Source organism: Podarcis muralis, chromosome 13 (genome assembly GCF_964188315.1).
Source record: "Podarcis muralis chromosome 13, rPodMur119.hap1.1, whole genome shotgun sequence".
NCBI classification, from domain to species: Eukaryota; Metazoa; Chordata; class Lepidosauria; order Squamata; family Lacertidae; genus Podarcis; species Podarcis muralis.
The window spans coordinates 51,922,242-51,934,473 of NC_135667.1; the positions used below are offsets into that span (position 1 = coordinate 51,922,242).

The window sequence follows — 12,232 nt, forward strand, 5'->3', positions numbered from 1 at the left end:
GATAAGGAGACCAACCTGGCATGGACCACCAAGACCTGGGTGGGTGAGTAACGTGAGCCTAATCTTACTCTACTCTGCCCACCCAAGTACTCGGTGCAGCACTGTGGAAGACCAAGAGAAGAAGAAGAAGAAGAAGAAGAAGAAGAAGAAGAAGAAGAAGAAGAAGAAGAAGAAGAAGAAGAGTAGTAGTAGTAGTAGTAGTAGTAGTTTGGATTTGATATCCCGCTTTATCACTACCCGAAGGAGTCTCAAAGCGGCTAACATTCTCCTTTTCCTTCCTCCCCCACAACAAACACTCTATGAGGTGAGTGAGGCTGAGAGACTTCAGAGAAGTGTGACTGGCCCAAGGTCACCCAGCAGCTGCATGTGGAGGAGTGAAGATGTGAACCTGGTTCACCAGATTACGAGTCTACCACTCTTATCCACTACACCACACTGGCTCTCAGAGACCATGTATGTGTGTGCATTGTCTCTGCGATCCATGGGACTTCTCTGCCACCAAGAAACTACATCAATTAGGAGCTGGACTGGAGGGTCTCCATCCGTTGTTGGGTTAGAGAGACAGGTTGGGGATGTTGCAGGCATATTGCCCACTCTGTGGCTTATATCTTCCCTGCCTGAGCTGGCTGAGGCAGTCTTGAATATGGTGCCAAAGACTATTGTTCTCAGCGACTTCAACTGACTTGAGAGTGAGGCGCCTCTGGCCCACCAGATGTTGTTGAAGTACAAGTCCCATCAGCCCCAGGAAGCATGGGAGCTGTAGTTCAGAAACATCTGGAGGGCTAAGGGTTCTCTACCTCTGCTGTATTTCCTGTGCTTGGCTCCAGCTCTTCCTTCACCTGACTTTCTTAAGCCATCACACATCCTCAGACGAAATCCCACTCTGACCAACTGTGGCTTGAAATCTGCCTTTTAATCTCCAAACAGGGCCTCTCTCCAGCCAATCATTCACCCCCCACACACACACCCTCATCAGGTCAAATCTCTGATCCAATGGGATACGGCAGAATACCCACTGACTGACCAATTAGGTCTCATAAGTTTTCAGCCCACTGTCCCTCTATATAAAAGAAAGAAACCTTGTTCCCAGAGCTACCTTTGTTTTGGCACAATGTAATATATCAGTGAAATGGATTGGTTGATACCCTCCCGCTGATTCTTTACAGCTCCACAGCTCTCAGAAGAAAGTCAAGTTAACGTACAGTTAGACCATTTATATTCAGCTACATATGTCTGATTCCCATTACACATGTTAAAATAGACTTTACCTCAGAAATGAAGGTTGTTTCTCCAAAGTGACGTTGCCCCTGGCATGAACCAAGACACTGATAGAAGGCACTTGACCTCTTTCTCTCCACCATTAATGGAGAGGAGCTTCTGTCAGATTTCTCCCATTACACACCTGAATCATAGGGCAAAATGTGAAGAAACGCAAGATCTACTTAAAGGGAAAACTGCGAGTCTTGGTTATGTTCATGCCCGCCTGCCTGGCAGACAGGAGGGTGGGTTAAATAGCACCTTGCACATGCCTAAATCAGAGAAAGTAGCTGAGGTAGATAAGAGCCTCTGCTGCAACCGGGGAGGTTGAGAGAAATATCGACTGTGTCTTGGAGTGTGCAGGTGAGGTGCAGAATGAGGGGTGGCACTGCCTTAGGATAGAGATCAGATACAAAATTCCTGTGTGCCACTTTGAATCCAAAGGGTACCAGTTGTCCAGTCCTATTGTATTGAGCCCTCTCTCTATAAGTGCTCTTTCTAAGTCCTCCTTTGCTGGTGCAGCATGTCTTAGAACAGGAGTCAGCAAACTTTTTCAGCTGTGGGCCGGTCCACTGTCCCTCAGACCTTGTGGGGGGGGGCGGACTATATTTTGAAGGGGGGGGGGGAAAGAATGAATTCCTATGCCCCACAAATAACCCAGAGATGCATTTTAAATAAAAGCACACATTCTACTCATGTAGAAACACCAGGCAGGCCCCACAAATAACCCAGAGGTGCATTTTAAATAAAACGACACATTCTATTCATGTAAAAACACACTGATTCCTAGACCGTTGGTGGGCCAGATTTAAAAGGTGATTGGGCCGGATCCAGCCCCTGGGCCTTAGTTTGCCTACCCACGTCTTAAGTAAAGGTAAAGGTACCCCTGCCCATACGGGCCAGTCTTGACAGACTCTAGGGTTGTGCGCCCATCTCAATTAAGAGGCCGGGGGCCAGCGCTGTCCGGAGACACTTTCCGGGTCACGTGGCCAGCATGACAAAGCTGCATCTGGCGAGCCAGCGCAGCACACGGAACGCCGTTTACCTTCCCGCCAGTAAGTGGTCCCTATTTATCTACTTGCACCCCGGGGTGCTTTCGAACTGCTAGGTTGGCAGGCGCTGGGACCGAACAACGGGAGCACACCCCGCCGCAGGGATTTGAACCACCGGCCTTTCGATCGGCAAGCCCTAGGTACTGAGGCTTTTACCCACAGCACCACCCATGTCCCATACCAGGGACCCATGTCTAAGAATAACACTAAATTATCACTGCCTAACTCTAAATGTTATTCTGCAAACATCAAAATAATAATATATTTTTTTTTAATAATCAAATAAGTGGAGAAAATGTGCTTACAGATTACCTACTCAACCCCCAGCTCTGGGGCTCACTGTGGGTAGAAATATTCCCTTACTGATTCAGCCAGCTATCTTGGCACATTTCATTTTCTGAGTTTTTACTACTTTGTTACTCACTAGCGCTCTTTGTTTTCATAGCTGCATCATCATTTCATCTGCCCGTAGCTGCCAGCCAAATTGCTACATAGAAGTGGTAAAACTGATTGCTCTTATGATTGTTTTCTGGGCAGAAAACAGAAGAGACTATGACTGATAGCTTTCCCTGGTAACTTACTCTATTAATAAGAATGTTTTGAATTGATTTCATATGTTAATCATTTAATAATGTCCTGTGATTTGGGTCGGGTTTTCCCAAGCCATGCCCATGAGCAGCACAAGAACATACATGCTGACATGTGCACACACAATTATACATTAATAGATCTGTTTCCAGATTCTCTGTGAGCTAGTTAAACAGGGTTTTAGTGGCGCTTTTAATGAAACCAGGGCACATTGCATTACACACAGAGTGATTAATGACCTCGCTTCTAAATGGCTTCCACAGCAACAAAATGCATTAAAAGGGCATTAAGGCTGCGATGGTGAGCAAAACTGAAAACAAAACAAAAAGCTTGAAAGGGAAAACAATGTCTTGCTGAGTTCAGGATGCATAAAGGCCTTTGCACCTAAATCCCATGGGCTTCTATGAAAAGAATCAAACACACTAGGATCTGCTGCAAGCTAGTGTGTGTGTGACTCTGTGCCTGTCTGCCTTGGAGATTGTAGAAGCATAGAGTTGAAGTGTAGTAATCTAGTCCATGGGACGCGGGTGGCTCTGTGGGTAAAACCTCAGCGCCTAGGACTTGCCGATCGTCAGGTCGGCGGTTCGAATCCCCGCAGCGGGGTGCGCTCCCGTCGTTCAGTCCCAGTGCCTGCCAACCTAGCAGTTCGAAAGCACCCCTGGGTGCAAGTAGATAAATAGGGACCGCTTACTAGCGGGAAGGTAAACGGCGTTTCTGTGTGCTGTGCTGGCTCACCAGATGCAGCTTGTCACGCTGGCCACGTGACCCGGAAGTGTCTTCGGACAGTGCTGGCCCCCGGCCTCTTAAGTGAGATGGGCGCACAACCCCAGAGTCGGACACGACTGGCCCGTACGGGCAGGGGTACCTTTACGTTTACCTTTTAATCTAGTCCAACCCCATGCAATGTAGGAAACCTGCCCACAGACATCCCTGGGTGGACCTGAACGGTCAACCTTCTGGTTAACAGCCAGACATACTGACCCATTGTGCTACAGGATAGATTCTGAAACAGGGTTACTTCACATTATTTCTTCTTCTTCTTCTTCTTCTTCTTCTTCTTCTTCTTCTGTCAAGTCTCTAGCTCTTTCTGCTACAGAGACATGAGAGGAAATGTGCAAACAAAATTCCATCCACCCCCTCTGCAAAGAATGGGAATCTGCAAAGAGGTCTTCAAAGCAGTTCCCAGTGTTTGTTGGGGATATCTCCAAGCAATTGTGGATATAATTGCACTGTTAGTCTTCTTCCTTTTATGTTAATTTAGCATATGTAGTAGGGCGGTTCATAAAAAACATTTTTTTAAAAAAGAAATGCCTGCTCCAAAGATCTTATCTTACTGCACTGGGGATTATATAGCTATACAGTGGTACCTCAGGTTAAGAACTTAATTCATTCTGGAGGTCCGTTCTTAACCTGAAACTGTTCTTAACCTGAGGTACCACTTTAGCTAATGGGGCCTCCTGCTGCCGCCACACCGCTGCCACATGATTTCTGTTCTCATCCTGTAGCAAAGTTCTTAACCCAAGGTACTATTTCTGGGTTACCGTAATCTGTAACCTGAAGTGTTTGTAACCTGAAGCATCTGTAACCTGAGGTACCACTGTATCTGAAATTCCATGCATATCAGCTAATATCTTGACCCTGCTCCACTGAATTGACATTTCAGCCTTCACGACATAGGAAAACAGCCAAGTAAACAGCTATTTTTGTGGAGGAGAGTCAAGATATTAAGTGATATGCATGAAATTTCAGATATAGCTATATAATCCCTAGTGTGATAAGATAAGACCTTTGGAGCAGGCATTTTTTTAAAAAAAAAAGTTTTTATGAACTGCCCAAATATGTAGGGATATAGTGAGGAGCATGAACATTCAGACATTGGAGTTCTCACCCACAGTCCGACATACAACAGCCCAGATGATGATTTAGCATCTAAATAAGAACTTGACTTCTGTCGGTGTGTAAACCTGATCTGAAGGACAGTGGTTGCTCCCTGACCTCCCAAAAATGATGTTTCTGCATTCTAACTCTATAGAAAAAGGGAAAGGAAAGAGCAAATGTAGCCAATAAACAGAAAATATGTAGGGCTCCTGTTCTGGGGCTAGAATATGTATTTTCTTTCTTTTTCTGTTTCCTTCTTTTTTTTAAAAAAGAATACAGTGCAAAATGGGTTGCAAATCAGCTCCGAAAGTCCTGAAATGTTGGTGGAACTTGCATTATTGTCATATCTGGAATGCTGTTTTATGAGGCAACCCTCAGCCATCCATCAGTCATCAAGAGGGATATATAATTTTCGACTGCTTAAAGAAAGAGAGAGAAAGAGAACTACTTTTTTCCCAATCTCAAGAGAATGTAAAACATCGAAACATAATTGCTAAGCAAGTGACGTTTTAAAGAGATGCACTGTCTGTGTGGCAAAGTGTATGGCTGTAAAGAATTAAAAGATAATAATAAAAACAAAGCCAGCTGAAAAAGCAGCCAGGCAGCCACCTGACAACAGTTGAAATATAGCATAATTCTGACTACATAATTAGAGGCTGGCTTTCTGAAAAGATAATTCAGGGATCTTTCAGAACCTCCGAGGGTTTGAAGCAAATATTCAAGGCAAGCTGGAACTGGGTGAAGCTTTATTTCTGCAAGGCTGGAAGGTAATAGGAAGTCCTCCAAAATAAAGGTTGCCAACTTCCTGCTTCTTTGCATGCTGAATCTGAAACAATGGTTTGGTCAATTGGACACTTCCACCCAAGCCTGATCCTTAAGAATCTGAGTACAGCAATATACAGGCTATATACTTACCTGGCAGGGGAGACTCCTTGATTAAGAAGGCGGTTTTCCCATTGCGAGGCTCATCCCTTGCACTGTGGGTGTGCTGACCCCTGCAATTTCTCCAAATGCGGAAAACTCGACCGCATAATTTGTGGTGAAAACCTTCTTCTTTAGCCAGACTTTTGGCTGATTGACATCTAATGCCCTTTTACATGTGTTGTGTAAGGTGGGATTATTGAGTTATCTTTATTTTTTGCTTTTACTATGTACAGTGGTACCTCGGGTTACAGCCACTTCAGGTTACAGACTCCACTAACCCAGAAATAGTACCACCTCAGGTTAAGAACTTTGCTTTAGGATGAGAACAGAAATTGTCAGCGGCAGCAGGAGGCCCCATTAGCTAAAGTGGTACCTCAAGTTAAGAACAGTTTCAGGTTAAGAATGGACCTCCAGATCGAATTAAGTTCTTAACCAGAGGTACCACTGTACTGTATTTTGTGTTATATATATATATTGCAATTTCATGTTGTGAACCATCCTGAGATCTATGGGTATTGGGCAGTATAAAGGTAAAGGTACCCCTGCCCGTACGGGCCAGTCTTGCCAGACTCTAGGGTTGTCCGCTCATCTCACTCTATAGGCTGGGAGCCAGCGCTGTCCACAGACACTTCCGGGTCACGTGGCCAGCGTGACAAGCTGCAACTGGTGAGCCAGCACAGCACACGGAACGCTGTTTACCTTCCCGCTGGTAAGCGGTCCCTATTTATCTACTTGCACCCGGAGGTGCTTTTGAACTGCTAGGTTGGCAGGCGCTGGGACCGAACGGCGGGAGCACACCCCGCTGCGGGGATTCAAACCGCCGACCATGCGATCGGCAAGTCCTAGGTGCTGAGGTTTTACCCACAGCGCCACCCGCACTTGTATATTGGGCAGTATACAAATTAATAATAATAATAATAATAATAATAATAATGATGATGATGATGATGTCGTTTCTTTTCAGCTGCATCTAACTCAACCTTCTCCATGCAGGTATCATCCATGCTGCCTTCATGGTTGTTCCAACTGATACAAGTACGTCTAGGTAAGTTCTACAAGGAAGTTGGAAGAATAAAGGTGTGCTGCTTCTACTGTACCTGTATGCCATAATTAGGGTGATAACTTTCACCCAGGCACATTTGGTGTTCAGTTTCTGTTAATTGATTCTCATGGGAAACTTGCAGATTCTGGCTTCACACAATTAACTCAAGGCAGTGTCAATTTACTCTTGGCAGAAAGCCCAGGTCTGCTTGACCTAGAAACTACTTACTCTGATTGGTTAACGACCAGCACTCAACTCTGTTATCTAGGGATTGCTAGCACAGTGTGATGTGAGGTGTATTAGGAGTTGGAGTAGAAGTGCTGTGTATGGTTTTGAGAGAGAGAGAGAGAAAGGATTTATTTTGCTTTTATTTGTATGCAGAAACTCTGCTGGTTTTATTTTCTCCTTTTTAATAAATCCTGTAAATAGTTATTCTGAGTCTAGCTGACTAGTCATTACCGCCGGAACTAGCTTCTTCGCTGTGCAGGAAAACTCTGCTACGTTTGGGCTAAAGCCAATAGGGCTATGCCTGACACTTCAAAGTTCCATGATTTGGGTCATCTGGTGAAGGCTGTCCCTGTGCTCTGGGGATGGTTTGGTCTGCCTAGGAAGGTCTTGCTTTCCAGCCCCTGGGTCTTCCTCTCAGTGCCCACCTGCCACCTTCAGCCCCCGTTTCCCACTCTCGACTGAGGCTAGCGATGAATGAGAAATGTTGATGTGAACCAATCTAAGTTGCAATTTGCAACAACGACAAAAAACGAAATGAAACACCACTATCCTTCAAAAGTCAGCCTTCTACAGAGTTTATGCTACAGCATTCCACTCATGGAAGTATAACAAAAAATGTATATTAATGTATTAAAATGCATAAAGTAGGGGAAACAGTATACAAAATGCATTATGTTATGGAAATTTGCTTGCGAAAATGTTAGTGGTTTGTTTGTTTGTTTTTTTAAAAAAGATGCAAACTGATGCAGAAATGTGATGTGCTGAACTAGACTTGAAAAATGAGGAACTGAGATAAATTGAAATTGACAGATTCATCCATCCCTAATTGAGAAATATATTTCTGAAGACCTCCTGGGGGCCACCAAGACATTGGACAGACATTCTTCCAACAGCACAGCCATCTAAACATTTTCTAAATGTTGACAAGAAACATTTATTGGAGCATTATGAACCTCGGAGGATGGAAGAGATCCCCCATTAAGGAAAACTAAAGAGAAATTTGACATCCTTGGGTATTCTGAAAATTTGTGTGCAACATTTTAAAGCTTGACACTACTGGTTCTAGTTTAGATGCACTTCTCAATCTTCTCCTTAATACCGGTAGATAGATGTTTCTACATAACTTTGGTATTTATTGATGCCCACAACTCTTTCTAAACTTTTGAGAGTTAAATTACTAAGCCATCAAGGTTGTTAAGAGGGATGTCATTTCTGAAAAGGCCAGATTTATTGGGAGCTTGGAAGAAATACAACCTCCTGGTTGTTCTTTCTTTTCACTACAGCTTCTCTCTCTCTCTCTCTCTCTCTCTCTCTCTCTCTCTCTCTCTCTCTCTTTATGTTTTAATGATGTTAAGATTTTGAAAGGTTGCAGAGTTAATAAATATGATGAATTTTCCAAGTCTTATGAAAACTCATGGCTTCCCTCAAAATTCACCAGGCATGGCATTTGGAAAAGGTGGCTATATTCATGTACATCGGGGACATCTAACTCCCAAGAGGCTGCTATCTACTCACAGAATAAAAAACTGGCAGTGATCTACCCATTTTGTGGGGGTGGCAGGGTGCAGGACAAAATTGTGGAGCTTCTCTTAGGGGGGGAACAGTAAATACTTATGCTGGGTTTTTTTTTGGGGGGGGGTCCTGCGACAAAAAACGATAAACAATATGTCATCCCGCCAGCGTAAACTCCATATTCAATTCTTGAAATCATGCACGGATAAAAGAAAGAGGGAGTGGGTGGGGCCGAATGCTCCTCCCCCCCCCCCAATGGGTGAAAAAAAGCCCGCGATTGACTTATAACAACCAGGGCCAACCTGTCAATCGCGGTCGACCTGTTGGACATCCCTGATGTACATTAATGGCTTTATCACATCATAACACTTTCATAAAGGTAAAGGGACCTCTGACCATTAGGTCCAGTCATGGCCAATTCTGGGGTTGCGGCGCTCATCTCGCTTTATTGGCTGAGGGAGCTGACATATAGCTTACGGGTCATGTGGCCAGCATGACTAAGCTGCTTCTGGTGAACCAAAGGAGTGCACAGAAGCACCGTTTACCTTCCCGCCGGAGTGGTACCTATTTATCTACTTGCACTTTGACGTGCTTTCAAACTGCTAAGTTGGCAGGAGCTGGGACTGAGCAACGGGAGCTCACCTCGTCATGGATTCGAACCACCGACCTTCTGATCAGCAATCCCTAGGCTCTGTGGTTTAACCCACAGAGCCACCCGCATCCCAACACTTTCATGGTATCAACCAAATCACATGGTTTGTCAGTTGACACAGCCATGAAGACATGCAAAGCTAAAGAAAGTGAGACCCCCCCCCCAAAAAAAGTAATATGGTGTCAAGAAGATGGAGAGGCTAGGGGGTCAAAATGGATTAAAACACCCTGAATTAGTTTTCAATAAGTGCTGAAAAAGTACCAAACTGGAACTTTTAGATACTCACAAAAATGACCACCATACTAGGAAGTAGCAGCAGCACCGTGCTTCCTGGGAAACCTCCCCTTCCCTTTCCTTGTTTAATCCATTCTGTGGAAAGTGAAGGTTCAAGCTCTGCCATAGTTTGTTTATATGAAGGAACAAGGATTTGAAATATACACTCTCAAAATTATTTTACTTCAGAAAACAGGACTTTTGTGGCTCTGTTTCTCAGGGGGGTTACATGACGTGTCATTGGTAAGGAAGCAAATAGAGGTGTGAAAATAGCATTTTAATGCATTTTTTTCTGCTAATAAATAATAGCCACAATAGCCGCAGTGGCTCCAGGGACCAGACACACAAGAAAGTGTTGGTGACAGAAAGGAATGAAACTATGTAATTCTCATCACTCTCAAGAATTGTGGTTTTTTCTATGATCACCTGTTCAGGAGATGCTCTTTCTATTTTACATATCCCTTCTAAAATATGTGCACAACACATGATTTTATTTCATAAGCAAATGTTTCCTGTACAACTGACTAAAGTGTTAAAATTTGCTAGAGCAAATCACAGCTTCTTCTGGTTTCATCCATTTCATTCTTAAAGGAATAACACTTTTTCCCCCTCCAGGAGTGAGGAAACGTTTTCCTATGAAAGAGCAATGATTTATTTATTTATTTGACTATTTATCATTCTCATTTCATAAAACATAACAAGGCAGCTTACAACATTTAAAATGCAAAAACCCCACCGGGGTGTGTGTGTGTGTGTGTATCTATCAACCTATCTATTTATCTATCTATCATAATTAAAAACATCAGTATACATAAAATATTGTAATGCCAAGGAAGATAATGGCGGGTGTTGTTCTTTCCTGAAGCAACACTCTGCTTACACAAATTTGGAGAGTCCACTTATAAATGGAAATTAAAAGATTTTCAGCTTTCTTTAATTTGCATAGTTGGTGCCAGTCACCAAGTTGTACAGAAGCAAATATGTCTGTCCTTCACCTTTGGGGAGAAGAGTCCCTGAAAAATGCCTGGGGGCTGGATGAAATTTAGCAAATTGCTGCATCTCAACCTCAGGCTGGTGGCTTTCATAAGGCTTTGACAAAGTAGCAGAACTCAAACACAGTCCCCTCTTCTGAGAAGCCTAGGCTCTTAATTTAAATTTGTGGGAGAGAAAGAGACAATAGATCAAGGGAAGGGAGGGATAGGCCAAGGAGATGCAGGGGATAATAGGAGAAAATACCATTCTTTTTTAAGACAGCGTCTTAAAAAGCAGAGACATCACCTTGCTGACAAAGGTCCGTACAGTTAAAGCTATGGTTTTCCCAGTAGTGATGTATGGAAGTGAGAGCTGGACCAGAAAGAAGAATTGCTGAAGAATTGATGCTTTTGAATTATGGTGCTAGAGGAGACACTTGAGAGTCCCATGGACTGCAAGAAGATCAAAGCTATCCATTCTGAAGGAAATCAGCCCTGAGTGTTCCCTGGAAGGACAGATCCTGAAGCCAAGGCTCTAATACTTTGGCCACCTCATGAGAAGAGAAGACTCCCTGGAAAAGACCCTGATGTTGGGAAAGATGAAGGGCACAAGGAGAAGGGGACGACAGAGGATGAGATGGTTGGATAGTGTTCTCGAAGCTACCAGCATGAGTTTGACCAAACTGCAGGAGACAGTGGAAGACAGGAGTGCCTGTCATGCTCTGGTCCATGGGGTCACGAAGAGTCGGACATGACTAAACGAATAAACAACAACAACCATTACAGGTGCTTAAGTATCAATCTAACTAAAGACTATGGGGTTAAGTCAGCGCTTTTAAGAAACCAACAACCTTTTGAACTTGGGAATCTCCATTCCAGACATCTTCCACATCTACCCCCCCCCCCAAACTGCTCAGCATTAGAACACGAAGAAGTCCTTGCAAAAGCCACATTCATCAAATTCACCACTTTGAGGTTTTTCTATGATCAAGCAGTATATAAATTTTAGGAAATGTTTTGTAAAGTTAAAATATGGGAAGGCGGCTTATGTGGAAAAAATAAACAACATTCACAACACATAACAAAAAGTAATAAAAATAAAAGAAGACGTAAGGCAGTGGAGGGAAGTCACAATGGTAGGAATAAGGAAAACACACACACACACACACACACACACACGAGTACTGAAAACAGTTACAATTTGGAATGTACTGTTAAGAATGTCTAAATATGTAACTGAATGTAACAATGTAAAATAAAATTGAAAATAATGGGGAAAATATCAGAAAATGAATAAATTTGCAGATATTAATACTGCACAGCATATGAACTGACTCATTGTCCAGGCCCATAAAAATATTTTACCAGCAGAAGTCTTCAAAATACAGAACATAAGCATCAACAATGCATCCCAAAATATCCATACAGTATCTTGTGCTTTCCAGGACAGGCTGAGCGACTTAGAAATAAAAGATAACTCAAAATATCCAAACTGACTCTCCAGCCTGCTTTAGCCTGCCTCTAGCCCCAGGTTATTACAGCTCTTAGGGAGCCATTATCTGTTGCCTTCTTCTTGCTGTCACTTCAGAGGAACTGAAAGAGGCTACTCCCTTCAGAATGGAGATTTGCAACTCAATACTTTCATTACATGATCTAAGATTACAACACCCATGTGTTAGCTACCAGAGAAAAACAATCAGATACTTAATCATTAACCCATTAAGGAGCCTATAGTCCTTTGGAAAACAAAATTGGGAAAACGCCAATGTTAGCAACTCACATTTAGCCATTTTCCATTTCAAACCTTCATTAATATGCATACATTTCATTTCAGTGTGAATTGAATCAATTATAC

General features: G+C 43.2%; 1 pseudogene; it reads left to right on the forward strand.

Moving 5' to 3' along the window:
* Positions 1 to 5,682: 5,682 nt before the first annotated feature.
* LOC114583747 (U1 spliceosomal RNA) lies at positions 5,683 to 5,826 on the forward strand (annotated as a pseudogene).
* Positions 5,827 to 12,232: the final 6,406 nt, after the last annotated feature.